The sequence below is a fragment of the Nomascus leucogenys genome, chromosome 2 (genome assembly GCF_006542625.1).
Source record: "Nomascus leucogenys isolate Asia chromosome 2, Asia_NLE_v1, whole genome shotgun sequence".
In the NCBI taxonomy this organism is placed as follows: Eukaryota; Metazoa; Chordata; class Mammalia; order Primates; family Hylobatidae; genus Nomascus; species Nomascus leucogenys.
Genome location: NC_044382.1, coordinates 106725514 through 106752607, shown reverse-complemented (window position 1 = coordinate 106752607; position 27094 = coordinate 106725514). Strand labels below are relative to the sequence as shown.

Below are 27094 nucleotides of genomic sequence, written 5' to 3'. Positions count from 1 at the left end.
ACAAATACCTAGGAATCCAACTTACAAGGGATGTGAAGGACCTCTTCAAGGAGAACTACAAGCCACTGCTCAACTAAATAAAAGAGGACACAAACAAATAGAAGGACATTCCATGCTTATGGATAGGAAGGATCAGTATTTTGAAAATGGCCATACTGCCTAAGGTAATTTATAGATTCAATGCTATCCCCATCAAGCTACCACTGACTTTCTTCACAGAATTGGAAAAACTACTTTAAAGTTCATATGGAACCAAAAAAGAGCCTGCATTGCCAAGACAATCCTAAGTAAAAAGAACAAAGCTGGAGGCATCATGCTGTCTGACTTCAAACTATACTACAAGGCTACAGTAATCAAAACAGCATGGTACTGATACCAAAACAGATATATAGACCAATGGAACAGAACAGAGGCCTCAGAAATAACACCACACATCTACAACCATCTGATCTTTGACAAGACTGACAAAAACAAGTAATGGGGAAAGGATTCCCTATGTAATAAATGGTGCTGGGAAAACTGGCTAGCCACATGTAGAAAGCTGAAACTGGATCCCTTCCTTACACCACATACAAAAATTAACTCAAGATGGATTAAAGACTTAAATGTTAGAACTAAAACCATAAAAACCCTAGAAGAAAACCTAGGCAATACCTAGGCATGGGCAAAGACTTCATGACTAAAACACCAAAAGCATTGGCAACAAAAGCCAAAACAGACAAATGGGATCTAATTATACTAAAGAGCTTCTGCACAGCAAAAGAAACTATCATCAGAGTGAACAGGCAACCTACAGAATGGGAGAAAATCTTTGCAATCTACTCATCTGACAAAGGGCTAATACCCAGAATCTACAAAGAACTTAAACAAATTTACAAGAAAAAAACAAACAACCCCATCAAAAGGTGGGCAAAGGATATGGACAGATGCTTTTCAAAAGAAGACATTTATGCAGCCAACAGACATGAAAAAATGCTCATCATCACTGATCATCAGAGAAATGCGAATCAAAACCACAATGAGATGCCATCTCATGCCAGTTAGAATGGTGATCATTAAAAAGTCAGGAAGCAACAGATGCTGGAGAGGGTGTGGAGAAATAGGAACACTTTTACACTGTTGGTGGGAGTGTAAATTAGTTCAGCCATTGTGGAAGACAGTGTGACGATTCCTCAAAGATCTAGAACTAGAAATACCATTTGACTCAGCAACCCCATTACTGGGTATATGCCCAAAGGATTATAAATCATGCTGCTATAGAGACACATGCACACCTATGTTTATTGCAGCACTACTCACAATAGCAAAGACTTGGAACCAACCCAAGTGTCCATCAATGATAGACTGGATTAAGAAAATGTGGCACATATACACCATGGAATACTATGCAGCCATAAAAAATGATGAATTCTTGTCCTTTGCAGGGACATGGATGAAGCAGGAAACCATCATTCTCAGCAAATGATCACAAGGACAGAAAGCAAACATGCATGTTCTCACTCATAGGTGGGGGTTGAACACTGAGAACACATGGACGCAGGGCAGGGAATATCCCACACGGGTGCCTGTTGTGAGTTGGGGGCCTGGGGGAGGGATAGCATTAGGAGAAATACCTAATGTAAATGAAGAGTTGATGGGTGCAGCAAATCCATCACATTGCAGCAAACACATGGCACATGTGTGCCTATGTAACAAACCTGCACGTTGTGCACATGTACCCTAGAACTTAAAGTATAATAAAAAAAAAGAAAAAAAGAATTTAATCTTTTTGTTGTTATTGTAAAAAGGGTTAGCTCTACAGTATGTTCTGTGATTGCTTCATGATTATGTGTATAGAACATATGGCTTTCTACATGTTAATTTTATACCCAGCTACTTCACTGAATTCTTTTATTGTTTAAGTTTTATCCTTGTTTTTTAGGTTTTTAAGATATATTACCATATCTTCTGCAAATGGAGATGGTTTTATTTCTTCTCTACCAACTATTATTCCTCTGATATTATCCTGTCTATTGCATTGGCTAATAGAGCTAGTAAAATATTAAATACTTTACTAGTACAATACTTTACTATACACTATTGTACTTTATATGTATGTATGTATTTATCTTAAAATATCAATTTCTATTTTCTTGAATTCTTTTAAGAATGGTCATTGAATTTTGTTAAAGGCTATTTCACCACCTAAAAAGATAATCATATGCATTTTTTGCATTAGAACTATTAATATGGGGGCCGGGCGCGGTGGCTCACGCTTGTAATCCCAGCACTTTGGGAGGCCAAGGTGGGCGGATCACGAGGTCAGGAGATTGAGACCATGGTGAAACCCTGTCTCTACTGAAAATACAAAAAAAAAAAATTAGCCGGGTGTGGTGGTGGGCGCCTGTATTCCCAGCTACTCGGAGAGGCTGAGGCAGGAGAATGGCGTGAACCCAGGAGGCGGAGCTTGCAGTGAGCCGAGATCGCGCCACTGCACTCCAGCCTGGGCGACACAGCGAGACTCTGTCTCAAAAAAAAATAAAATAAAATAAAATAAAAAAATAACTGTTAATATGGGATATGCTAATAATTCATGTCCTAAAATTGAACAAACCATGCATTTTAGGGCTAGATTTTATTTGGTCATGATGTTCAATTTATTAAATGTGGGATATATTCTGCTTAGTAATATTTTATTTTGTAATTTTGTGGCAATAGTCATAACAGGTATTTGTCCATAGCTTTCGTTTTTAAAATTATTTTTATCAGGCCTGTAATTGCAGCACTTTGGGAGGCCAAGGTGGGCAGATTACCTGAGGTCAGGAGTTCAAGACCAGCCTGGCCAACATGGTAAAACCCTGTCTCTACTAAAAATACAGAAACTAGCTGGATGTGGTGGCATGCACCTGTAATCTCAGCTACTAGGGGGGCTAAGGTGGGAGAATCACTTGAACGTGGGAGGCGAAGTTGCAGTGAGCTGAGAGCATGCCACTGCACTCCACCCTGAGCAACAGAGTGAGACTCCATCTTAAAAAAATTATCTTTATTAGGTTTAGTTATTAATGTTGTATTTAGTTCATAAAAGAAATAAGAACTTTTCCTTTATTTTCAACACTCTGAAAAAAGGATGAGTTCATGTCCTTTGCAGGGACAGGGATAAAGCTGGAAACCATCATTCTTAGCAAACTATCACAAAGACAGAAAACCAAACATGTATGCTCTCACTCATTGGTGGGAGTTGAACAACGAGAACACATGGACATAGGGCGGGGAACATAGAGCACTGAAAGTACATGGCATTTTGAAGTTCATTAAAATTACCCTGAAAGATGCCTACATTTGGCATTTTTATATGAAGCTCTTCTTCAGTAATGTTCTTTATTTTTCCTATGGAAATTATTGTAGAAGGTATTTACCTTAAATGAAGTCAGTTTTGGTAGCCTTTATTTTCCTAGAAAATTATTTAGTTCATGTAGGTTTTCCAATTTATTTGTCTAGAACTCCACAAAGTAGTCCCTTATGATTTAAAGAACACACATACAACTTTCGTTGAAATGGTTCTTTGTCGTTTCCTGTTTCAAATACTTGTGCTTTCTGTTTTGCTTGATCAAGTTAGCCAGTGGTTTATATACTGTGCCCATTAAAAAACAAAGTTAATTTCTGGTTACCTTTTTATTTTCTGTCTTATCATTTTGTACTTTTACATTTTTTAAATTATTTTTTACTGTTTACTTTCATGGTCTTTTCTAAAATTCCAAGGAAACTATGACTTCATTTATTTTCATTCTTTTATTTATTGTGTAAAATAAATTTTATTGTATATATTTAAGGTATACAATGTGGTGTTATAAAATATATGTGTATATAATATATGTTATATATGTATAAATGATTATTATAGTGGAACAAATTAACATATTCTTCATCTCACATAGTTATCCGTTTGCCCCTGTGGCAAGAGCAACTATAATCTATTCATTTAGCAAAAATTCTGAATACATTATGCTATTAATGACTATAGTTCTCATGTTATAAATTATATCTTTTGACTTTTTCATCATACATGTTTGCTAATTTGTATTCTTTTACCTACAAGTCCCCATTTACTTGACCCCAGTAAATGCTGTTTTATTATCTATTTCTCTATATTTGGCCTTTTTGGAAAAAAAAATTCCACATATAAGTGATATCATGCAATATTTTCCTTTCTATGTCTTATTTCATTTAGCCTAATGTCCTCCACATCCATGTATATTGTGGCAAAGGGAAGGTGGTTTTTTTTTCAGGCTAAATAATATTCTATTCTATACACATATTTTCTATATAATATATAGAAAATACATACATTAGCCTAAATATATAAAATTGATGTCTTTTTCAGGTAGGTTGTCATGTGTATATAGAAATGTTATGAAGTTTTATATGTTTTTTGATATCCCGCAAATTTACTGAACTCATTTACTGGATCTAAAAGTTTTGTGATGGAGTCTTTGGGGTTTTCTACATATAGGACCATGTCATTTGAAAATAGAGATAATGTTACTTCTTCCTTTCTGATTTGGATACCATTAATTTTTTTTCTTGCCTAACTTCTGTTGATAGTACTTCCTTAACTGTGTTGAATAAAAGTGGCAAGAGTGGGCATCCAGTCCATGTAGATCTTAAAGAAAATGCTTTCAGTTTCCCATCATTGATTATGATGTTAGCTGTGAGTTTTTCCATAAATGGGCTTTATTATATTGAGGAACTTTTATTTTGTACCTAAACTGTTAAGAATTTTCATCAAGAAATGATATCAAACTTTGTTGAATTTTTTTCTGCATGAATTTATTGACTATGTGTTTTTGTCTTTTAGTCTGTTAGTGTGATGCATCACATTGATTGATATGCATGTGTTAAACCAGCCTTGCATGCCAGAGATAAATCCTACTTGATCATGATATAGTATCTTTTGGATGTATTGTTAAATTTGATTTGCTAACATTTTATTGAGTATTTTTGCATCAATGTCCATCAGATAAATTGGCTTGCAGCCTTCGTATCTTGTGGTGTCTTTGTCTGGTTTAGGTATCAAGGAGATGCTGGCATTGTAAAATTTGTTTGAGAGTATTCTCTCTGGCTCTTTATTTTGGATGAGGAAAAGTATTAATATACTTTCTTCTTTGAAAGTTTGATACAATTCATCTGTAAAGTGATCTGGTCCTCTTTGTTGAGAGATTCTTATTTACTACTTCAATCTCCTTGTTATTAGTCTGGTCAGGCTTTCTCTTTCTTCCTGATTTAATCTTGGGAAGTTGCATTTTTCTAGAAATTTGACTATTTTTTTCTAGGTTATCAAATTTGCTGGCATTTAACTGTTCAGAATAGTTCCTTACAATCCTTTTTGCGGCTGAGGTGTCCATTTTAATTTCTCTACATTTATTTTCAATTTTATCTATTTGAGTCATTTCCTTTTTTCCTTAGTTAGTCTAGCTAAGGGTTTGTTGATTATTTTTTCTATTTATCCTTATAGTTCTGCAAATATTTTCTTCATTTTTGAGACCCCATTCTTAAGTACATAGAAATTTAGATTTCTTAAGAATCCTGGTAAGACTTGGGGGCCGAGGGGGGGTCGGGTAGGAGATCGGGGGTGAACCCGTCTCTATAAATTAAAAAATTAGCGGGGGGGGGGGGGGGGGGGGGGGGGGGGGGGGGGGGGGAGCTTGCAGTGAGAAGATCGACCACTGCACTCCAGCCTGGGTGACAAGCAAACCCGTTCAAAAAAAAAAAAAAAAAAAAAAAAAAAAAAAAAAAAATCCTGGGTAAATTGAAACTTCAGTTATTGTAAAGTGACCCTGTTAAACTCTAGTAATTTTTTGCTTCAAATTCTATTTTGTCTTGTATTAATTCAAGTAAACTAGCACTTTTGTTTGTTTAATATATGCATGGTATATTTTCCCCACAACAATAATTTCAACATCTCTGTAAATGATCATTTTAGATACATATTTTAAACATTTAATTGAATTTGTTTTTATTTTATTTTATGTTTTTAAGTTCTGGGGAACATGTACAGGGTGTGCAGGTTTGTCACATAGATAAACATGTGCCATGATGGTTTGCTGCACCTATTGACCCATCAGCTGGGTATTAAGTCTGGATACATTAATTCTTTTCCTTAATGCTCTTCCCCCGGCCTGCCATCCCCCAACAGGCCCCAGTGTGTGTTATTCCCCTCCCTGTGTCCATGTGTTCTCATTGTTAAGCTCCCACTTATAAGTGAGAACATGTGGTATTTAGTTTTCTGTTCCTCTGTTAGTTTACTGAGGATAGTGACTTCCAGCTCCATCCATGTCCCTGCAAAGGACATGATCTCATTCCTTTTTATGGCTTCATCGTATTCCATGGTGTGTATGTACCACATTTTCTTTATCCAGTCTATCACTGATGGGCATTTTGGTTGATTCCATGTCTCTACTATTGTGAATAGTAATGCAATGAACATACACATGCATGCATCTTTGTAATAGAATGATTTATATTCCTTTGGTTATATACCCAGTAATGGGATTGCTGGGTCAAATGGTATTTCTGATTCCAGATCTTTGAGGAATCATCATATTGTCTTCCACAATGATTGAAGTAATTTACATTCCCACCAACAGTCTATAAGCATTCCTATTTCTCTGCAACCTCACCAGCATCTGTTGTTTCTTGATTTTTTAATAATCACCATTCTGACCAGCGTGAGATGGTATCTTGTGGTGGTTTTGTTTGCATTTTTCTAATGATTGGTGATGTTGAGCTTTTTTTCAAATGTTTGTTGGCTGCATGTATGTCTTTTTTTGAGAAATGTCTGTTCATGTCCTTTGCCCACTTTGTAATGGGGTTGTTTGTTTGTTTTTTCTTGTAAATTTGCTTAAATTTCTTGTAGATTCTGGATATTAGACCTTTATCACATGGACAGATTGCAAAAATTTTCTCCCATTCTGTAGGTTCTCTTCATTCAGATGCTAGTTTCTTTTGCCATGCAGAAGCTCTTTAATTAGATCCTGTTTGTCAGTTTTTGCTTTTGTTGCAATTGCTTTTGGTGATTTCATCATGAAATATTTGCCCATGCCTTCGTGTCTAAAACACCAAAAGCAATGGCAACAAAAGCCAAAATTGACAAATGGGATCTAATTAAACTAAAGAGCTTCTGCACAGCAAAAGAAACTACCATCAGAGTGAACAGGCAACCTACAAAATGGGAGAAAATTTTTGCAACCTACTCACCTGACAAAGGGCTAATATCCAGAATCTACAATGAACTCAAACAAATTTACAAGAAAAAAACAAACAACCACATCAAAAAGTGGGCAAAGGACATGAACAGACATTTCTCAAAAGAAGACATTCATGCAGCCAACAGACACATGAAAAAATGCTCATCATCACTGGCCATCAGAGAAATGCAAATCAAAACCACAGTGAGATACCATCTCACACCAGTTAGAATGGCCATCATTCAAAAGTCAGGAAACAACAGGTGCTGGAGAGGATGTGGAGAAATAGGAACACTTTTACACTCTTGGTGGGACTGTCAACTAGTTCAACCATTGTGGAAGTCAGTGTGGCGATTCCTCAGGGATCTAGAACTAGAAATACCATTTGACCCAGCCATCCCATTACTGGGTATATACCCAAAGGACTATAAATCATGCTGCCATAAAGACACATGCACACGTATGTTTATTGCGGCACTATTCACAATAGCAAAGACTTGGAACCAACCCAAATGTCCAACAACGATAGACTGGATTAAGAAAATGTGGCATATATACACCATGGAATACTATGCAGCCATAAAAAATGATGAGTTCATGTCCTTTGTAGGGACATGGATGAAACTGGAAACCATCATTCTCAGTAAACTATCACAAGGACAAAAAACCAAACACCACATGTTCTCACTCATAGGTGGGAATTGAACAATGAGAACTCATGGACACAGGAAGGGGAACATCACACTCCAGGAACTGTTGTGGGGTGGGGGGAGGGGGGAGGGACAGCATTAGGAGATATACCTAATGCTAAATGATGAGTTAATGGGTGCAGCACACCAACATGGCAGATGTATACATATGTAACAAACCTGCACATTGTGCACATGTACCCTAAAACTTAAAGCATAATAATAATAAAATTTAAAAAAAAAAGAAATATTTGCCCATGCCTATGTCTTCAATGGTATGGCATAGATTTTCTTCTAGGGATTTTACAGCTTTGGGTTTTACATTTAAGTCGATAATCCATCTTGAGTTAAATTTTGTATAAGGTGTAAGGAAGGGGTCCAGTTTCAATTTTCCATATATGGCTAGCCAGTTCTTCCAGCACAATTTATTAAATAGGGAATCCTTTTCCCATTGCTTGATTTCATCAGGTTTGTCAAAGATCAGATGGTTGTAGACATGTGGTCTTATTTCTAAGTTCTCTATTCTGTTCCATCAGACTATGTGTCTGTTTTGTACCAGTACCATGCTCTGGCGCTGTGTGCGTATCTTTGTAATCATTATAGCCTCTTGCTTAATTGATCCATTAATTATTACATAATAATTTTGTTTCAATGTTTGCTTGTCTAGGATGTACTATTTTTCCTTCATTTCTGAGACATAACTTTGCCGGGTATAGTATTATCAGTGGTAGGTTTTTTTTTCTTTTAGCACTTTCAACATATCCATTCTGTCTTGGTCAGTAAGGTTTCTGCTGAGAAATCTGCTGTTAATCTGTTGGATATTTCTTTGTATATGACTTTGCTTCTCTTTTACAGCTTTTAGAATTCTCTATCTTTCACTTTTGACAGTTTGAGTATAACATGCATTGGAGAAGACCTTTTAGAGTTGAATCTCCTTGGAGATTATTGAGCTTCCTGTATCTGGATGTCTATTTCTCTCCCAAGACTTCAGAATACATCAGGTATTATTGTATTAAATATGTTTTCTCTGGCTTTTTCCATCTTCAGAAACTCTTGTTTTTCCAATTTCTTTGTATTAGCAATATGTATTCTCTCATACCTTGCTGGGTTCCTTTAAGATATTTATTTTGAATTTCTTTTTAGTTAATTCATTTTTTTTTCCTTTGGTGTCTGTTACTGGTGTTCCTTTGAAGTGGTCACATTTACTTGCTTCTTGTTGTTTCTTGTGTTTCTGCATTACTCATTTGGTGTAACATTTGTTTCTTCCAATTATATAGACTAACTTTTACAGAGAAAGTTGGGTAGGATGATTTGGCTTCAGTTCTGGGTATTTGCAGTGTGTAGGCTTTGTATACTTTTTTGACTCCAGTCACTGTCACCAATGCCTGTGAGTTCCTCAGCAGTTTAGACAGATGTTTTTTGCCAAGCCTGTGGTGAGGCTTTGCTGTAGCTAGGGATGCTGGTTGGGCTGAACCTCAAGTGCCTGGGGATCATGCATGAGCACCAGTAGTGGCAGTACTGGGCCTTGAACAGGCCACTCCCTGGGCTCCTGAGCAACACGTGCAGGTGCCAGCTGTGGTAGTGCTGGTGGTGGCATGGCCTGACAAGTCCTTGGGATCCTGGCTGGTGTGCATGGGCTCTAGAGGTAAAGATTGTGACCTCAGACAGGTGGTTCCACAGGCCCCTGTGCAATATGCACAGACACCATTGGTGTCAGTTACGATGGTGTTCCTGGCAGGCTAGTCCTTGGGCCTGCAGATTGAATACTTGGCCGTGCAGTGGCCCCTCCGGTGGTCGGGATTACTCTTGGTAATTGTGGCCCTGGGGATCACTGTTGGTGGTGGTGGCCCTGGGCTGGTGGCTCTCAGGACTTCGAAAACATGCACATTAGCTCCCTATTTCCTAGAGGCCCTCATCTCTGTACTGTGCTAGACTGCCTGTTCCCTGGGGTGTAGGGTGTTGAGTCGGCTCAGGTGTTCGGGACATGGCTGCAACACGCGTCCAGCTGGTGTTGTGATGCTGTAGCCCTCTGAGTGGATTTAGGGTGATGTCAGTGGAAACCCAGGGATGTGGAGATGTAAGGGCTTTGGGGCCTCAGAACAGGATTCAGTCTCGTAGTGGTTTCATTCGCAAAATGGCCCCATGCTATAGCACCTTGAGTCCCACTGCTGGTTGGGACCCAGTATAAATTCCCCCTCTGACACAGTGCACCCACATGAACTCCAAGCACCTCTTTAAACTGGGCTTAGAACTTGTGAAGTCTTAGGGGCTCTCTTGTAGCTAAGGATTGCAGACACCTATAGTGGTTATGTGGTGGTGATCTCCCATTTTCTTTTTTTCTACAGAGGGGATTCCTTCTTGGCTCCAAGCAAATTCTGGCTGACTGCTTTACTTCACTTCCCTCTGTACGCTGCGATCTCACATTTCTATGCCTCAGAGTGTGCTTGTCATGTCTCTGATAAATTCCAGTGTTCTCCCTTAGATACTCTATTCAACATGTGATTATTAACTTGCTATTTTAGTACTTCTTTGTGGAGGAAGCAAGGGATAAGCACTTCTAGCCAGTTATTTTTATTACTTGTTTCTGAAAACCTTTTTAAAATGTATAAACCATGCTTAATTTTCTGGCTGTACAAAAACAGGCGAAATATGAACTGTGGGCTTTAATTTGACCAATGCTTCTTATAAGATTTCTCAAGAAGGGATCATGGGTACAGAGTTTCCTATGCTGTTAAATGGTTACAACTTTCTTTCTTTTCTCTTTCTTTCCATCTTTTCTTTTCTTTTCTTTCTTTCTTTTTCTTTCTTTCTTTCTTTCTTTCTTTCTCTTTCTTTCTTTCTTTTTCCTTCCTTCCTTCCTTCCTTCTTTCTCTCTCTCTTTCTTTCTCTCTGTCTCTCTCCTTCCTGCCTGCCTTCTTCTTTCTTTCCTTCCCTACCTCACTCTTCTTAACTTCCTTGCTTTCTTTCTTTGCTTCTTTTTTCCTTTCTTTCTACATTTCCTACTTTTTTATTTTAATCGCTTTATTGAGATATAAATTACATAAATATATGAGACATAGTTAAAGTATGCAATTTGATAAGTTTTGACCCATGTACACAACTGTGAAAGCATTAACATAATATAGTTAATGAACATATTTATACCCCCAAAAGTTTCCTTAGGACCTTTTGTAATCCCTCTTTCCCTACTCTCCCCTCATCCTCATGCTACACATCATCTGCTTTGGCACTAGAAATTAGTTTGTATTTCTAAAATTTTACGTAAATAAAATCACATAACTATTTTCTATATATTTTGTACTTGCTGTCAGCTTGGTTGGATATGAAATCTTTTCTTAATTCTCACTCATTGAATATTTTTAATATTTTTCTCTATTCTTACTTTTCTTTGGATGTTAATTTAGAAAAATATAGGTCTAAATCTTATCCTTTAGCCTTTGTAAGTTGTTTGATCTTTGTGTCTGGAGGTTTTGGTGATTTTTCTTTATCTTTTCAACAGAATAGTTGTACCAATATATGTCTCAGGATTGATTATTTTGGGTTGGTTTTCTCAGCTATCTCATGGGCTCTTCCAGTATCAAGGTTCATTTTCTTTTTTCTTAATTTCTGAAAAGTCTTTGGATTCCAGTTTTGAATATTAGTGGGGTTTTTGTTGTTGTATTTTCCTTCTTCTTGGACACCATTTATATGAATGTTGTTTCCACATTAACTGATTCTTTACTTAATTTTTGTTTTTATGGCCTTTTTATTGACTTTTTAGAATTCATAATGCTATTATACTTTCTTAAATTAGTTTATTATGACATGAACCCCCACAGCCTATTAGGTAACAATTAACTTCCCTCGGTGAGCTTCTTCAATGATAACTGAACTTCTTGTGGCCAAACTTAAAGATTGTGCTCTTGAACAAACCCCTCAGTTTCTGCTTTATTAACCCACTGTCCTGCTAAGCTGTCAGTGAGCAGTGCTCTGCTCAGCACAACTGTTCTCCTATAGCTGATGCAGACACCCACATAATAGCAAACATAAAGGACATTGTTCACCCAAAACACATAGAACAAGTAAAATTGTGTTGTAACAATTTGCAAACCATTCATTGAAGGCTTTGGAATAAGAGAAGTATAAAATAGAAATACAGAATAATTACTACAGCCAGGAAAAGTACTACTTTAGAGCCCATAATCTTTTGAGAAATGTCTGTTCATATACTTTGCCCAATTTTTGATGGAGTTGTTTGTTTTTTTGTCGTAAATTTGTTTAAATTCTTTGTAGATTCTGGATATTAGCCCTTTGTCAGATGAGTAGATTGCAAAAATTTTCTCCCATTCTGTAGGTTGCCTGTTCACTCTAATGATAGTTTTCTTGCTGTGCAGAAGCACTTTTGTTTAAATAGATCCCATTTGTCAATTTTGGCTTCTGTTGCCATTGCCCTTGGTGTTTTAGTCATGAAGTCTTTGCCCATGCCTATGTCCTGAATGGTATTACCCAGGATTTCTTCCAGGGTTTTTATGGCTTTAGGTCTTATGTTTAAGTCTTTAGTTCATCTTGAGTTAATTTTTGTATACAATGTAAGGAAGGGATCCAGTTTCAGCTTTCTGCATATGGCTAGAGAGTTTTCCCAACACCATTTATTAAATAGGGAATCCTTTCCCCATTGCTTGTTTTTCTCAGGTTTGTCAAAGATGTGTGGTGTTATTTCTGAGGCCTCTGTTCTGTTCTGTTCTATTGGTCTATATGTCTGTTTTGATACCAGTACCATGCTGTTTTGGTTACTATAGCCTTGTAGTATAGTTTGAAGTCAGGTACTGTGATGCCTCCAGGTTTGTTCTCTTTGATTAGGATTGTCTTGGCTATACGGGCTCTTTTTTGGTTCCATATGAACTTTAAAGTAGTTTTTTCCAATTCTGTGAAGAAAGTCAGTGGTAGCTTGATGGGGATAGCATTGAATCTATAAATTACTTTGGGCAGTATGGCCATTTTCACGATATTGATTCTTCCTCCCCATGACCATGGAATGTTTTTCCATTTGTTTGTGTCCTCGCTTATTTCCTTGAGTAGTGGTTTGAAGTTCTCCTTGAAGAGGTCCTTCACATCCCTTTTAAGTTGTATTCCTAGGTATTTTATTCTCTTTGTAGCAATTGTGAATGGGAGTTCACTCATGATTTCACTCTCTGTCTATTATTGGTGTATAGGAATGCTTGTGATTTTTGCACTTGATTTTGTATCCTGAGACTTTGCTGGAGCTGCTTATCAGCTTAAGTAGATTTTGGGTTGAGATGATGGGGTTTTCTAACTACACAATCATGTCATCTGCAAACAGAGACAATTTGACTTCCTCTTTCCCTAAATGAATACACTTTATTTCTTTCTCTTGCCTGATTGCCCTGGCCAGAACTTCCAATAATATGTTGAGTAGGAGTGGTGAGAGAGGGCATCCTTGTCTTGGGCTGGTATTCAAAGGGAATGCTTCCAGTTTTTGCCCATTCAGTATAATATTGGCTGTGGGTTTGTCATAAATAGCTTATTATTTTGAGATGCATTCCATCGATACCTAGTTTACTGAGAGTTTTTAGCATGAAGCGGTGTTGAATATTGTCAAAGTCCTTTTCTGCATCTATTGAGATAATCATGTGGTTTTTGTCATTGGTTCTGTTTATGTCATGGATTATGTTTATTGATTTGCATATATTGAACCAGTTTTGTATCCTAGGGATGAAGCTGACTTGATCATGGTGGATAAGCTTTTTGATGTGCTGCTGGATTTGGTTTGCCAGTATTTTATTGAGGATTTTCACATTGATGTTCATCAGGAATATTGGCCTGAAATTTTCTTTTTTTCTGGTGACTCTGCCACGTTTTGGCATCAGGATGATGCTGACTTCATAAAATGAGTTAAGGAGGATTCTCTTTTTTTCTATTCTTTGGAGTGGTTTCGGAAGGAATGGTACCAGCTCCTCTTTGTACCTCTGGTAGAATCCGGCTGTGAATCTATCTGGTCCTGGACTTTTTTTGGTTGGTAGGCTATTAATTACTGCCTCAATCTCAGAACTTGTTATTGGTCTATTCAGGGATTTGACTTCTTCTTGATTTAGTCTTGGGAGGGTGTATGTGTCCAGGAACTTATCGATTTTTTCTAGATTTTCTAGTTTATTTGCATAGAGGTGTTTATAGTATTCTCTGGTGGTAGTTTGTATTTCTGTGAGATCAGTGGTGATATCCCCTTTATCATTTTTTATTGCATCTATTTAATTCTTCTCTCTTTTCTTCTTTATTAGTCTTGCTAGCGGTCTATCAATTTTGTTGATCTTTTCAAAAAATCCGCTCCTGTATTCATTGATTTTTTGAAGGGTTTTTCTTTTCTCTATCTCCTTCAGTTCTGCTCTGATCTTAGTTATTTCTTGCCTTCTGCTAGCTTTTGAATTTGTTTGCTTTTGCTTCTCTAGTTCTTTTAACTGTGATGCTAGGGTGTCTATTTTAGATATTTCCTGCTTTCTCTTGTGGGCATTTAGTGCTGTAAATTACCCTCTACACACTGCTTTGAATGTGTCCCAGAGATTCTGGTATGTTGTGTCTTTGTTCTCACTGGCTTCAAAGAACATCTTTATGTCTGCCTTCATTTCATTATGTACCCAGTAGTCATTGAGGAGCAGGTTGTTCATCTTGACATATACATTTAACTATTGAAAGTCTTAAATTTTGTGTGAGCCAGCACAACAGCCATGAAAGAAAATCTTTGGACATCTCTAAATATTGAAGCATGGGTCCATTTATTCTCTTGATACTGAGAAAGGAAAAATAATCTTTTTCTTTCAAATCCATGGCACCCTATATCTTTTCATACCATGGCATTATGATGTCATAGGCTGGTATATTTGTTGATTTGAGTTATTAGTAAATATATTATGTGAGTATATTAAGTAAGGGAATTGTAGTTCAGACCATTAAATTGGAAGCAAAAGTGGTTTTCTAATAGCACTGGAACAGATTCCGACTCCCTCTACAGATTCATAAAATCCTATCTACATTGATGTAAATTCCTGTGCACACACTCTGGGCATGAGAACAATTTATAAAACAACATGTTCATAGACCAGTTAATGGATGTATCTTCTGGCTTCTATTACACTGGATGCGGAAGAGAAATGATAACTAAAACTATTCATTAAGTGACAAATTGCATATTGTACTCCAACAGGGCTAAAGGAGTCAGCCAAACATCCTGCCCTAAAGTAATTTTTTATCCATTTTAAAATTGATTTCATTTCAATAGTTTTTGGGAAACGGGGGGGATTTGTTTACATAGATATGTTCTTTAGTGATAAATTCTGAGATTTTGGTGCACCTGTCACTCAAACCGTGTAAACTGTACCAAATATGTAGTCTTTAATCCCATACCTCCTCCCATTCTTCCCCTGAGTCCTGAAAGTCTGTTATATCATTTTATGCCTCGGTGTCCTCATAGCTTCGCTTCCACTTATAAGTGAGAACATACAACATTTGGTTTTCCATTCCTGAGTTACTTCACTTAGAATAATTGTCTCCAACTCCAACCTGGTTGCTGCAAATGCCATTATTTTATTCCTTTTAATGTCTCAGTAGTATTCCATGGTATATGTGTATACACCACATTTTTCTTCATCCACTTGTTGAGTGATGAGCATTTGGGCTGGTTTTATATGTTTGCAGTTGCAAATTGTGCTGCCATAAACACGCATGTGCAAGTGTCTTTTTTATATAGTGAATTCTTTGCCTCTCGGTAGATACCCAGTAGTGGGATTGCTAAATCAATTTTTAAAACTAGAAGGTCCCTTTTGAGATGTAAACAGCCTGATGAAACTCTAGGGATGAAGGTGTTGACTTGATGTATGCATCTCTTTGTATTTCTTTTTCTCTCAGTACTAAATAAATTAAAAGTTTAAGGATGAATGAAACAGACCTATGTTATAATGTGGCAAATTAGACTGTTCTATTAAATATTGATATTTTTTTTTTATTATTTTGCCAAGTTTTCCAGTGCAAAAAAACTCTGTTATCAATATTTTCAGGATCATCTGGGGCAACAACCATATTATTATGCAATTTGTTCAAGTATTTCTGTTGACAATATTGATTCAAATTGACAATATACCAAAACACTTTAAGAAAATTTAATCATCATGGATGGACTCCTAGACCTAGGTTTTTTTTTTTTTTTTTTTTTTTTTTTTGAGATGGAGTCTCACTCCGTCACCTAGGCTGGAGTGCAGTGGTGCGATCTCAGCTCACTGCGACCTCCGTCTCCCCAGTTCAAGCGATTCTCCTGCCTTAGCCTCACAGAGGGCTGGGATTACAGGTGCACGCAATCACACCTGGCTAATTTTATATTTTTAGTAGAGACGGGGTTTCACCATGTTGGCCAGGCTGGTGTGGAACTCCTCACCTCAGGTGATCCAACCGCCTCGGCCTCCCAAAGTGCTGTGATTACAAGTGTAAGCCACCGTACCCGGACTTCCTAGACTAAGTATTAACATGATAGGTGGAAAATAGTGATATTAGATCAAGAGCCATCATATTAGAATCATGTAAAAAATAAAAATATAAAAAAATCAATAAAAAAAGAAGTAGCTTTCTTTTTTTATAATTAAAGTATATTAGAGCATTTTTTTTTTTTTTTTTTTATTTTATTTTTTTTAGGTACATGCAAATGTGCAGGTTTTACATATGTATACATTGCATTTGTGTGACCATTACATATAGATTAGTATATCTCTAATGTACCTCCCCACAACAGTCCCCGGAGTGTGATGTTCCCCTTCCTGTGTCCATGTGTTCTCATTGTTCAATTCCCACCTATGAGTGAGAACATGCGGTGTTTGGTTTTTTGTCCTTGTGATAGTTTGCTGAGAATGATGGTTTCCAATTTCATCCATGTCCCTACAAAGGACATGAACTCATCATTTTTTATGGCTGCATAGTATTCCATGGTGTATATGTGCCACATTTTCTTAATCCAGTCTATCGTTGTTGGACATTTGGGTTGGCTCCAAGTCTTTGCTATTGTGAATAGTGCCACAATAAACATAGGTGTGCATGTGTCTTTATAGTAGCATGATTTATAATCCTTTGGGTATATATCCAGTAATGGGATGGCTGGGTCAAATGGTATTTCTAGTTCTAGATCCCTGAGGAATCACCACACTGACTTCCACAATGGTTGAACTAGTTTACAGTCCCACCAACAGTGTAAAAGTGTTCCTATTTCTCCACATCCTCTCTAGCACCTGTTGTTTCCTGACTTTTTAATGATGGCCATTCTAACTGGTGTGAGATGGTATCTCATTGTGGTTTTGATTTGCATTTCTCTGATGGCCAGTGATGATGAGCATTTTTTCATGTGTCTGTTGGCTGCATAAATGTCTTGTTTTGAGAAGTGTCTGTTCATATCCTTTGCCCATTTTTTGATGTGGTTGTTTGTTTTTTTCTTGTAAATTTGTTTGAGTTCATTGTAGGTTCTGGATATTAGCCCTTTGTCAGATGAGTAGGTTGTGAAAATTTTCTCCCATTTTGTAGGTTGCCTGTTCGCTCTGATGGTAGTTTCTTTTGCTGTGCAGAAGCTCTTTAGTTTAATTAGATCCCATTCGTCAATTTTGGCTTTTGTTGATATTGCTTTTGGTGTTTTAGACATGAAGTCCTTGCCCATGCCTATGTCCTGAATGGTATTGCCTAGGTTTTCTTCTAGGGTTTTTATGGTTTTAGGTCTAACATTTAAGTCTTTAATCCATCTTGAATTAATTTTTGTACAAGGTGTAAGGAAGGGATCCAGTTTCAGCTTTCTACATATGGCTAGCCAGTTTTCCCAGCACCATTTATTAAATAGGGAATCCTTTCCCCATTTCTTGTTTTTGTCAGGTTTGTCAAAGATCAAATATGCAGCATTATTTCTGAGGGCTCTGTTCTGTTCCATTGATCTATATCTCTGTTGTGGTACCAGTACCATGCTGTTTTGGTTAGTGTAGCCTTGTAGTATTGTTTGAAGTCAGGTAGCGTGATGTAGAGGCATAGCTTTTCAAACTGGGGTTCCCTGGGCCAGTAACACTGACATCACCTGACATCAGAATGATACTCTGGTTTAATAAGGTAACCAAGTGATTTTTATTTATACTAAAATTTGAAAAAAACTATGGCAGGGTAGGTTAGCATGTATAACTTCATATTAAAATTTGTAGAGTTTTAAAATATCATCCACATTTTTGGTTTGGCATCTTCTCTCTCTCACTCACATTTTGCCTGTCTGTTCTCAAAAAGAAGAGGTGACTCCACTACCTTTAATTTTATTTTATTATTATATTTTATTAATTTTATTTTCAAAGCCATAGACTGACATGAGAAAGAAGAGGGACAATCTCTTTTAGAAAAAAAGAAGTTTGCCTTTTCCAAGATACCTTGGATTCAGAAAAACTAGATAATTATTGCTTTAGACTCTAGGTAATGGCATACCCTGTCTTCCAGGCAGAACAGTCATTTTTCCTTCTTGGCTCTGAACTCTCACAATAATTAATACCTTTTATGTCAAGAACATATAGAGAAAATACAGTCTCAAGAGTCCCACTTTCTATGTTATTTTCACAGAGACTTTTCTTTATTGTTGACAATATAGGGAGTCCTTGAGATTATGACTATTTCACTGACAACTCTCTTTTTTTAAAACTATAGATTATTCTTTCTCATTCTGTCTTTTTTTTCTTCTTATCTGGGTGCCAGGAAAATGGTATAAAACTTTAATCAGTAAATTTCACTGCGTGTTTTAAGCTTAAAACACATTTTATAAGCTTCAAAACTATTGTTTAAAATAAGGTCTTTCTTTCTCTCTGAATTTTAAATTTCATGCTATATGAATAATTGAAAGTAACCCATTTATGTACTGTTAATTTTAATAAGCAGTACCATTACCATCAATGGCACTATGGTACAATTCTTGTATATGTATATGTATTCATTAAACTAAATATAGTTATACGATACAATTTTTAAAATTACTGCCAAATGTAACAAAGCTGCACAAGGAAAAATAGGTTGCTTCCTTAGTAATTCTCTCAAAATATTTAGTTAGTATTTTCAGAATAAACACCAATTTTCAAAACTTAGTATCTTGGCTTCTTTAAAATCACATTGAATTAAATTTGATTTGATCCATTTGGTCATTTGAGACTTTACCTCCAAAAGCTACAATTCTGACATAATTTCAGAGGTGCTTGGCCAAGTACAATAGAAAAAGAAAATGTATAAAGAAATTTGAAAGGTAAAAGAAATTACATAATTTTAGAGACTAATATATTTAAGTGAACAAAAGTTCTATAATTATTTAAAAAGACACAAATACACTGGTTGAAACATTATAGTTCAAATTTAGTATGAACTTTAAAGATTGATTTTCAACAGATTTATTTTATTAGGTTTGTGGAAATTCTACCACAATGCATTTTCTAACTCCTAGCTCCTGTCTGATGATTGATAGACTCATTTCAATATTTTGTCAGAAATGTTCAAGCTCAATAAATCATATAGGTTGCTATGTTGCTGCCTATAATCTTCTGTGCTTTTGGTTTTTTAAACAAGTGAGAGCAAGGATACGTATAGCAGGAATGCAGGAGGAAACCATAAGAAAAAATTCATTTTCACCGTAGACTTCCTTATCTTGGAGCCCCATGCCCTCTATTCCAATAAAGTCTTTAATCATGGATTTTGGTGTATTAAAATTTTGTAAAGAACATTAGCTTCTCCCCACCACCAAATGTGAAAATAGTACAATTTTATTTCAGTCAAGTAGGAAAATGTATAAAAGTTTAAAAGGAGAGGAACTACTCTAGCTTCATCTGCAATCCTACTATCTAGGCATAATAAATACCAGTATTTGCTGTGTACTTTACTAATCTTTTTCTCCCTTTGGAATGATACTGCATCTACTCTTTTGTACCTTGCTATTGAATGACTAGCAATACAAAATTTTTATATTTGCTTTGAAATATGCTCCCTTTTAAAATTAAAATATGTCTGGTTTAAAATTCAAAATAGAATACATAACGTAAAATTTCAAAGTCTTTAAAAATTTTCCATTTTCTACAGGTAACCAGAGTTATCGGTTTGATACACACTGGGACATTTTCTTTTATGCATTTAAGGTATGTGATGGGTGATATGTAAAACAGCTACTTTATATTTTCTAATATTATTGGAGCATAATGTATTAACTTCATATTGATAAGCATTTAGTTTATTTCCAAATGTTTCCCATTAAGAGCATGCTTCAATAAACTCATGTGTGCATACAGTTTTACAAATTTAAAATAATTTTAAGCATTTTTGTAAGAATTCCTAGATTTGGGAGTGCTTGCTTACTAGGCAAGGATATTTTATATTTTGATAAATACTTTCAATTTTCTTCTAATACTTTCCTGGTGATTTCATTCATATTCAGTGTTTGAGAGCATTTGATCTTTTGCTAATGCTGTATATCATCAATTCTTTTCATTTTTGCCAATATCATAGAAAAACTGAATTTCACTTTTGTTTTAATTTGCAGAGATGTTATTATGATTAGTGAAGTTTAGCATCTTTCATATGCATATTAAAATTTTTCATTTTTTTCTACTTTTTGGATCTGTTTGTTCATTTAGCTCAATTTTATTTTATTGTTTATGTCTTACTGATTTGTAGAAGCTCTCTACCTGTTATCTATGTCGCAAATATTTTTTTCTAAGTGTATTTTCTGTGTTCTAAGCTTGTTTATGTCATCTTTAACAGATGTGCATTTATTTTTATATTGTAGTCTGTTTTTAAGCAGAATTTTTTTTTGTAAATAAGAGTAATAGTTTGTCTACATAGCACTTACCATGTACCATGCAATATTCTAAATACTTTACAAATATTGACACATTTAGCATTCATTACAGCCCAATAAGCCCCTGTTGTGATCATTTTATCATTCTCATTATAAGAAATGAGAAAATTGAGGCACAGTGCCGCAAATGCCTTAAACTGCTAAAGCTGTGACTAGAAAGTAGTAAAAGTAGGACGTGATCTTGGGCTGTTGGCTCAGAGCCTGTGCTAATTTAGCTTCTCTGTTACATTATCTCTTATAAAAGAAATGTAAGTTCCTAGCTGTTCTTAGGCTGCTGGGATTTTAGAGAATACATCACAAAAGCTATGTGTGGGTGTGCGGAGTCTTGCCATATGTAGAGATGGACTGTTAACTGTACATGTGGGGCCATCCACGGGGAAATTCCCCTGGAGTTCTCATTTCCTCACCTGTTAAATTTTGAAATCAGTTCTCTTTTTCAACAGGAGATTTTGATGCTTCTTAAGATGTTAAAAGAAAAAAGTTAATTAAATATATATTAATAAAGATAATATTCTAAATGTTCACTCATGTTTACACATTTGCTAACTATATTACAGATGATTTCATCAGAACAAGAATCTATTTACAGAATAGAAAGGAAAGCATGGAAGCAATGAGAGCCTTGGGGTCTTAAATTTATCTTGCAGAGAGTAAAAGGTGAGACTAGAATGTCCAACAGGAGGCCCTGGGGTAAGAGACACTTTTACCATATTTGCCCCGCAGGACTTCTGTCCCAATTCCCATAAAATGAAGTGAAATTTGTGGGCTTGCCACTTAAGCATATCAGTGTGGACACCCTGAACAATTCAAGATTACACATCAATTTGTTTATACCACTTTTCCTGTCTTATTGGTCGAATTAGTCAACAATCAAATTTCCTCTTCATTTTATAACATATATATAGGCATTTGCGTATGTCTATTTCAACTTTGCAAATGGTTTTATAGACATTTGAAGTAAGCTATTAAGTTGGTTAAAATAATGGCATTTTATTAGCAACTAAAATAATTGTATAATTTATATGCCTATATGATGTGTATGTGAAACTTTCTTTGCTTTTCATGATAAATATGTAAAATACAATTTCACCTTTTTCATATAAAAGCATTGCTTATTCTCTTGCAACTTTAGTTCTTTTGTCCAAATATTTCTGTGGGTATAGGCTGGTATGTACATCTGGTAGTCTTCTCCAAAAGAATCATTGGGTATTTTTGTCATCTTTAGTGCAGTCCCAGAGATAGTTGATTACAAAGTTATTGTTTCTTCAAAGATTTGTGATATTATCTGTCAACAACATCTAGCATAAGAAGTTTAAAAGAAAAAATAACCAAGTGCTTTAGGGCTTTTCAGCTTTATTCTATCATGATTTCAGGGTGTGGGTGAAGCAGATTAAAATTGTATTGACTCAGAGTATTAAAAGATTGTATTTTTCTTAAAAGCCTTCACAGATGATTTCATTCCATAAAGTTGCAAGACAGTTATCAGTTCATTTTGGAATGGTGAGAAATCTGCTAAGCAAAAGTTTATCTGACAACATCAAATTATGGAGGTTTTCTTCTGTACTATTACTATTTACTATAAGAAAATAACGTGAAAATAATACAAATGTAAAGAATACCTAAACTCAAGGTACTAAAAACATCACTTTTAAATTTAAATCTAATTTTGCATCAATTTTACAAATTGAATATTGGTATTATATTGTTACAGTATACAATATTTTGCTACTTGTATTTTAAAACAAAAGCAAAATGAGAACAGAACCACATCATTCCCCTACAGTTTTGCAAAAGTATGTATTGTCTTTATTCCTGTACATATACGTAACATTTTTTAAAAACTTGACTTTTTTAGAGCAATTTTAGTTTTATGGCAAAAGTGAGAGGGAGGTACAGAAGTATTCCACACATGGACAGCCTCCCACATTATGAACTTCCACACTAGAGTGGCACATACGTTACTATTGATGAACCTACACTGACATATCAGTATCATTAAAAGTCCATTAGGGCTCATTCTTGATGTTGTACAATCTGTGGGTTTGGACAAATGTATAAAGACATGTACCCACCATTATACTAAATATATATACATGTAGTATATACATGTGTATACTGTAAGTATATACTCTTTATACATAGTGTGTATATATATACACATTATGTATTATACTATATACTATACATAGTATACATATATGTAGCATTATACATAGTGTATATATACTATCACCTGTCCTAAGAACCCTCTGTTCTCTGCCTATTCATCCCTCCTTCCCTCTCCTTTGTAAATGTTTATGTCCTTTGCACATAGGCAGTGTATTGTCACATCATTTTCTTTCCTATGAGATTTGTTAGGTGTAGTTATTTCAGTCTGGTGGTATTTAGGTTTTGCTTTCTTGGTGTTCTTATTTTGAAAAATAGAGGAGGGTTGAGAGAGAGTAGAAATAGGACTATACCAATTTTCATCTGCAACCAAGAATATGTATGACAACACTTTGCATAATATTGATACATGAACACACATAATTTATAGAATTTAAGGCTAGATAGGACTTTAAGGGATCATCCAATCCAATGTGTGAATATGTATTTATAAATATAAAACACATATGCACTCTCTGTTGGCTCTGGTTTGGGTATTTCAGCTTTGGAATGCTCACTCACTAGGATTAAGGTTGGGCTGGACCACCCACAAAAGCAAGGCCACCCAAGGGAAAATTCGAGATCTGGACAAGCAGAGTTGCCAGACTTGCCTGGGAGAACAGCTGGCCATCCTGGCACCTGCTGCCCAGCTCAAGACAGCTGGGGATGAGGCCACGTGGGCCCAGCTGCTTTTAGGATGGGCACTGACAAAGACCACTGCCGCTTGGCATCTGTCAACTCTTGCTATATTTGGCTGAGGAAGTTTGGCAGGGAGACGTGTGGTCTACCAAGTAAAATTTAGGCTGATTAGTCATAAACCAGGATCATAAAAATCACAGGGCTGGAAGGAACTTCCAGTGAAGTAGGTTTCAAACTTTGGTGTGAATTGGAATAATATTGGGAGCTGCATGAAGAGGTTCATTCCCAGACCCCACCCCTTACAGAGTCTGATTCAGTGAGTCTTGGGTGAAGCTGTTTACCATTTGCACTTTTCAGAGGCCTCCTGAGGTAGGTGTAATACATATGAACCGAAGATTTCAAAAGTTCTAAGAAATATTACAGTTTATGACTAATCCATCATTTGGGATGCTTGGTAAAAATAAGTATTACTAGGTCTTATCTTATTGACTCAAAAGTCAGGGCGTGTATGAATCTATCTGTAATGGTGAATTCACCACTTGCTAAACACATAAATTTAAGAGGATCATTAAAAATGACTATGTTTATATTTCTTACTGGTTAAATGGAGGGGATGAGTCTTACTATACATTTAAAAATTATTTACACATATGGGATCCCCTAGTTTTAAACTAGGGGATCCCATATGTGTAAATAAATTAAAAATTTTTAAGTTTAATGTTTTTTTCCCACACAACATATAGATCATTTATTTTCCTTCTAGTCCTGGGTTCAGTACATAGATGGCTTTTCTTCACCCTTTGGGTTGACAATTTTCTCCAGGTTGCTGCTGATGATTGATAAAGCTCAGCATAGGAGGTCCTCAGGTCCAGCACCATGGCCCTGAACTCCCCATAGGCTGCCTCATCTCGCTCATGCACCAAGGCCCGGTAATCCATTACATGAGTCTCCTTGGAGGCCTTGGCCACAGCTTCCCCACGTTCTGCGAAGTACTTGGAAATGGTTGTCTGGAAAGCTTCCACTTTGGTCTTGACAGCATTCACCCTCTCCAGCACCTTCTCCTGGATTGCTACCCCCAAATCATTTCCATCTTCAATCTTGGGGATCAGGTGTTAGATCCATGTAATCACCAGAATGCATTTCTCTTTGAGAGTCCAGACTTCTGGCTTAACCAGGGCAAGCAGGGACAGGACTCTCTCATTCCCAGGGAGAAATCCACACTTAGGGACTTCTTTCTTCTCCTGCTTATCTGTTTCCATCTCATCATCCTTGGGTGGAGGGTCTGGGATGGGGATGCCCAGTGGGGCCCGGAGGGAAGTCAGGTCAGCCACATTGAGGGAGTCCTCTTGCAAGAGCTGATTCAGATATATGATTTTCTGTGGCAAGAATCTGTAGAGGAATTCCTCAGCCTCCTGGAAAAGATTCTGCCTGAAGACCTCCACCTGTTTACGGGCTTCCCCGCTCAGGTGCACCCTGCAGGGCTTGGCCATGCTGCTTCAGTCGCCACTAGAAGATCTCTTTTGAGATGTAAATAGCCTGATGAAACTCTAGGGATGAAGATGTTGACTTGATGTACGCATCTCTTTGTATTTCTTTTTCTCTCAGTACTCAACAAATCAAAAGCTTTAAGGATTTGAAATGGAAACAGACCCCTGTGTTATAATTTTAGATGTAGTAAATCAGACTGTTCTGTTAAAAATATTGGATATTTCTGTATGGCCTTAAAGGCAACCTATATATTTTGCACAAGTTTCTCCAGTGCAAGAAGGAGAACAGCTCTGTTATCCACCATATTTTCAGAAAATGATCTGATCTGAGTGGCAGAAGTTCTGGGAAACTGTGTTTGCATACTCCTCTCTTCTGTCTAAGGATTTTCCTAGGCTTTAGAGCATCTATGAATTATCCCAAATTACATTCATGTGAGTTATATTTTCCGGAGACATGGTTCATGGCTTTCATTAGAATCTTAGAAAATGAAAAGCTAAGATTGACCGCATTTAATGGAATGGTAACTAAGCAGTGCAATCACCCAATACCATATTTTGTCAAGAAGGGAGGAGAAACAGCTATGTAAGACTTAAAACGTTCATGTTAGTGAATGTAATCTTTAAGCTTTCATAGTGTGATTTGTAATTTTTTTTTTCTGTCAGGCAAGTAAAATATCTCAGTGAATCCAAATATAATTTTTAGTTTATAAAATATTCTAAATGCAGCATGATGGTTTTTATATATATGCTTTGCATGGTATGAAAGTCTGTGCAGCTAGTTGGCAGGTTCCTTCTCTTAAATTTCACCATAAAGAGGTCCTATGCATTTGCCTCCCTACTGTTTGATGCGGTTGGATCTTATCTACTCCTCCATCTAATAATATGTGTCTCCTCCTTCCCCCACAAACATGAACATGCATACATTTTGAAGATCCCAATTTCTCTCTCTCATCCTTTTATTGCTGCTATGATAGATTTTTTTTCTAATTCTTACTTGGGAGGGAATGGCAGAATGGGATCCCTAAAATCAGCCACGCCCGTACTAAATTTTAAAACATTCCTGCTACACGGAGATGTGGAGCAGTTGATCTTCATGTCTCTGCAGTTCGAGAGTGATGGTTGTTCTGTTTGAGGAAGGAGGAAAAATGCAAGCAAGCAATCTAGTGCATGAGCATGAGAGAGGAGAGAGGACAGAAAGAGAGAGACAGAGAGGGTGAGAGAAAATGAGAATGAATGTCTCCAGTATATAAGCCCATTTATGAATGTTATCACTTCGTTAAATATTCCAAAATATATATAGTAGATTCATTAGCAGGAATTGTTTTGAAGTTGTTGACATATTCTTTTGATCCGAAATCAAAATCTTAGTTATTTTTATGTTGTTTTCAAGATATTTTTTAGTTTATAAAAAATGCTTTAAAGATAATTTTTTAATTCAACTCATATTCTTAGGTTTTTAGCAAATTTGGAGGAAAGCTATTTTATTTTAATCAAAATTCTTCAATATGAGGCACAGATTGGTTGACTTTCACTGGCAACAAGGTTAGCAGTGGGGTTATGTCTTCTACCCACCTTTCCTTCCCAATTCTATCATGTGATATAATAAAAAATACATTTGGGCTTCTTCCTGGGTTCCTGGCATAGAGTTCTTCAAACCCTTGGAAATCCTCAGATATAACAGTGTCTTTTGTTATTTATCACAAGCCATCTGATTAAAGAGGTGGAACTTTCAGTCCCACTCCCTGACCTGCTAAGAGAAGAGGGACTGGAGATTAAATTTAATCGTGTGACCAATATTTTATTCAATCACATATACAAAAGAAAAGCTCATATAAAAACCCTGAAACAATGAGGCTCAAGAAACCTCTGGGTTGGTGAACCCATGGATGTGTTGGGAGCCTGGAAAGGATATGGAAGTTCTGCACAGGTCCTACGCCCCTAGCCTTGCCCTACGCATCTCTTCCATTTGACTATTCCTGAGTTGTATCTTTTATAGTAAAACTGTAATAATAAATGCGGCACTCCTGAGTTTTG

The 27094-nt window shown here is 36.2% G+C and overlaps 1 pseudogene across 1 annotated transcript; it reads right to left on the bottom strand.

Annotated features, from left to right (window-relative positions):
- Window positions 1-24301: 24301 nt before the first annotated feature.
- LOC100579330 lies at window positions 24302-25071 on the bottom strand (annotated as a pseudogene). Its single transcript, XR_177937.3, has one exon. The product of XR_177937.3 is annotated as a proteasome activator complex subunit 2 pseudogene (transcript).
- Window positions 25072-27094: the final 2023 nt, after the last annotated feature.